Source organism: Helianthus annuus, chromosome 5 (assembly GCF_002127325.2).
Source record: "Helianthus annuus cultivar XRQ/B chromosome 5, HanXRQr2.0-SUNRISE, whole genome shotgun sequence".
Lineage (NCBI taxonomy): Eukaryota > Viridiplantae > Streptophyta > Magnoliopsida > Asterales > Asteraceae > Helianthus > Helianthus annuus.
In genome coordinates this window covers 19,948,300-19,952,852 of record NC_035437.2, presented here as the reverse complement: position 1 = coordinate 19,952,852, position 4,553 = coordinate 19,948,300, and positions in this window count along the sequence as shown.

Genomic DNA, 4,553 nt, shown 5'->3' with positions numbered 1-4,553 from the left:
TTAATCAAAATTGATAAGGTTAGGGTTTACGTCAACCTAGCAAAATTTGAGAAAAACTACAACAAACCTGGTAGCAACAAACAAAAAGAATGTCATGTTGGTGAGAACGAGCGGGCAAGAAACAAGCAACAGGTACCGTTCAATAAAAACCAGAAGCAACCACAAAATGCGTCAGTTAATCTGAATGACAGGTTGATCAAGAGACAACAACAGCATCAATACAACGCTTGGTTTCCCAACAAACCAACCGAGCAGGCACAAGAAAAGGCAAATATGGGAGGTACAGAGGCTGATATTGCTACCGGGATCAGGGATATGAAGATACTAGAGGAAAACATGGAGATCAATCTACATGAAAGTATGATTTCAAAAAATTGGAGGAAAAGGTCAATTATCGGCGGCAAAAATCTCCATGACCTAAAAGATATACAAGCAATAATGGAATTTGAAGGTATCGATGGTGTGTCAACAAAATACTTGGGTGGATTACGTATCTTACTTGTTTTCAAAAATGCAAAAGAGGCGGAGGACTTTGTTAATCTAAAAAAAGAACAATGGTCAGCATGGTTCTCATCGATTCAGAGATGGGATGGGCAGAAGGTACCATTCAAAAGATTTGCAAGGATCATTATTAGAGGCGTGCCATTACAATTTTGGGGTCCAGACATCTTTAATCAAATTGGTAATCTGGTTGGAACGGTAATCATTCCATCAAAAGCATCAGAGGATGATTCTGACCTGTCGGTTAACTATGTTGGGGTATTAACAGAAAAGGTAGGTCGTATCCATAGCATGTTAACGTTAAGATGGGGAGGTGAGCCTCTCTCAATCTGGATATCGGAGTCGGAAGTTAGCAACAAAGAGTGGATGGATGGTGGTCGGGAAGATGATCGGTCACCGGAGTGGGAAAGCGGTAATCCAATAGTCATTCATGCGGAAAATGGAAGAGCATCATCGGGGAGTGAAGCGCCTCAAAGCAATAATGAGGTTTTCGGAAATCTAAATGTGGAAGTGGATAAGACGGCAAAATCGGCGGATTTGGGTGGTTCCAAGGACGATGGGAACACCCCCAACATAAACATTAATAAATCCCCATGCATTAATATTGAGGATGACTCATCTTTTTCCAAAAGTAATAATAGTTCAGTGGACCCTTGCAATACACCACCGCCTCCACCTGTATGTCCACCGAGGCCCATTTTGGAGCCCAATTCTGGTTTGGGCCTACATGCCCTTTTCAATGAGGAGGAGACCGTTGAAGAGACTCCACCAACAAGGCCCAGTGATAACAACAATATTGACACATCTGATCCATTTAATCTTATGGATATTATTATTCAAGTGGCCCATCAAGATAAAAATATTGACCTAAATAATCTTCCATGCTCCTCTAATCAAAGCGAGGAAATTAGGTGTAACACTCAAGCTCCCACACTTCATCAGAAACAGTGTAATAAGAAGAAAAAGCAGGGCTTCCCATCGATGAAGATGAAGGACACTCTTTGGTATGGTAGAAACGCTGAATCTTCGAAGGGCAGAAGCAAAAGCACATCTGGATTGAGTGAACCGTCGACTGAAACAAGAGATAAAGATGACGGCATCTCCAACGAGGACATCATTCGTCAGAAGATCTCAAAGGAGGTGAATGCTACAATTGAAATTGGTGAAAAGATCGGATTTCAGGTCTCTGGTTATGAAGACAGAATCAGAAACCAGATTGTGGATGAACAGGCGACAATCGGTTCTCAATGAATTTCTTAACTGCAAATATCAGGGGGGCAGGCGACCCTAGCAAGGCGGAACACATCAGAAGTCTCAAAATAAAAAATAATCTTGGATTCATTGCAATTCAAGAAACACAAGTGTCAAATTCACTGAACTTACAAGTAAGTAATTTCTGGAACAATACTTTCTTTGATTTTGAATCAGTGGAAGCATCTGGTAGATCGGGGGGTATATTGAGTTTATGGGATCCAGGAATTTTTGTTAAGAAGTCGGTAGTTAAAAATAGACATTTTCTAGCTATCTCGGGGGAACTGTGCAATGGGGGAGGTGAAACTACAGTAATCAACATTTACGCCCCTCATGATCCGAATCAGAAAAAGCAACTTTGGGAGGAGTTACGTGGTATTATGGGTTCATTCTCGGGTCCAAAGATCTTATTAGGTGATTTCAACTGTGTAAAGGAACCTACAGAAAGAAAGAATTCAAAGTTCAACAAACAGGAAGCTGAAGATTTCATTCGATTTATCAACGACGTAGGTCTGACGGAATACAATATGCTTGGATGCACTTTTACATATGTGACTGATGACGGTTTAAGGTTCAGCAAAATAGATCGTGTATTGGTTTGTCATGAGTTTCTTTCCTTATGGCCGACGGCGAAACTTTGGGGGCTATCAAGATTCAAATCAGATCACAGACCTTTGATGCTGCTGTGTTCAGACATGTTCTTCGGTAAAGCTCCATTCCGTTTCTTCAACTCGTGGCTCAAAGAAGAAGGTATTCTGGAAGTGGTGAAAAAGGCATACGAAGGTGTTAAATGATTTGATTTTCCGGACAAGGTATTAGATGCTAAACTAAAGGCCGTCAAACTTGCATTGAAACCTTGGGGTGATAAGATTAAAAACAGAGATAACAAAAAGCTGAAAGAAATTCAAAAAAAGGTGGAGGAATTAGATCAAAAGGCGGAGAAAGGTGCACTATCTGATCAGGAAGCAAGTGATAGGGAGTTGTGGCTGAAGACGATTAACGAATTGGATGAAAGTAGATTGGATGATCTAAAACAAAGAGCAAAGATTAAATGGGCAGCCGACGGGGACGAAAACTCTGCATTCTTCCATGGTATTATCAACGGACACCGAAAAAATAATAGAATCAACGGGTTGGAGTTTGACGGTGTATGGATTTCACAACCAGCAGAGCTAAAAGCAAGCATATTGAGATATTATGAATCAATCTTTACTGAGCAAGTGCACAATCGTCCAAAATTCACCAATAACGGGTTCAATGTTCTATCATTAGACCAGTCTGCCATGTTAGTTAAAAGATTCACAAAAGAAGAAATTAAGGAGGCAGTGTGGAATTGCGGGGGAGATAAAACACCGGGCCCAGACGGATTTACATTCAGTTTTTTAAAGAATTTTTGGGACTTATTCGAAAAGGACTTTGGTCTTGCTCTAGATTATTTCTATGTTCATGGTAAGTTGAATCGTGGATGTAACTCGAGCTTCATTTCCTTGATTCCAAAAGTTAATAGTCCTCAGTCGATCAATAACTTTAGACCAATTAATCTGATTGGTTGCATCTCGAAAGTGGTGACAAAGATCCTTGCTAGCAGGCTGAAGAAGGTGATGAACTTTTTGGTCAGTGATGTGCAAACGGCCTACATAGAAGGTAGAAGTATCCTTGAAGGTCCACTAATTATAAACGAACTCATATCTTGGGCAAAAAATTGCAAAAGAAAAATGATGTTATTTAAGGTGGACTTCGAAAAAGCGTTCGACTCGATCAGTTGGGAGTTCATGGATTCGGTTTTGGCCCAAATGGGATTCCCGGCTCTTTGGAGAAAATGGGTTATGGGTACACTTAGCTCAGCTAGGAGTTCGATACTAGTTAATGGGTCACCAACGGCGGAATTTGAAATTCAAAGGGGGGTAAGACAAGGCGACCCATTATCCCCTCTCTTATTTATATTGGCGATGGAAGCATTACATATTGCAAGGATAGTGCGGTCAACTGTAACATATTCAGAGGTATTGCAACACCAGGCTCAGGTCCAATAGTCTCACATCTTCTATACGCGGACGACGTTCTCTTTGTTGGCGAATGGTCTGAGGAGAACTTTCATAATCTTGCAAGACTTCTCAGATGTTTCCATCTATCATCGGGCCTAAAAGTTAATTTCTCAAAGAGTAGAGTGTTTGGTGTGGGGGTGGGAAACGGAGATATATCGGAGATGGCTAAAATACTCGGATGTGAGAAAGGTTTGTTACCATTCTCATATCTAGGATTGCCGGTTGGCTCCAATATGGGATTGGTAAAAAATTGGAAACCTGTAATTGATCGTTTTGAAAGCAAACTCTCATTATGGAAAGCACGGACGTTATCATTTGGAGGTAGAACAACACTCGTGAAAGCGGTTCTAGGTAATCTCCCAACTTACTATTTCTCTTTATATAGTGCTCCGGTTCATGTAATTAAATATCTAGAGAAAGTAAGGCGTCAATTTTTATGGGGTGGTTGCTTGGAAAAGAACAAGATGTGTTGGGTACCATGGTTCAAAGTTGTGGCTCCTAAAAAACAGGGTGGGTTAGGCATTGGCAGTTTGGCGTCGTTGAACAAAGCTATGATGGTGAAGTGGATAGTAAAATTTAGAAACGAATCTACACACTTATGGGCGAGATTGATAACGGCAATTCATGGTAGAAACAGAAATTTCACGTCTATTCCGCTGATGAACTCGATAACCGGGGTTTGGAAAAACATAATGCAATTAAGCAAGGGTGCAAACATGAACTTGTCTGAGGTAGAAAGCAGGCTGTTGGTACAAG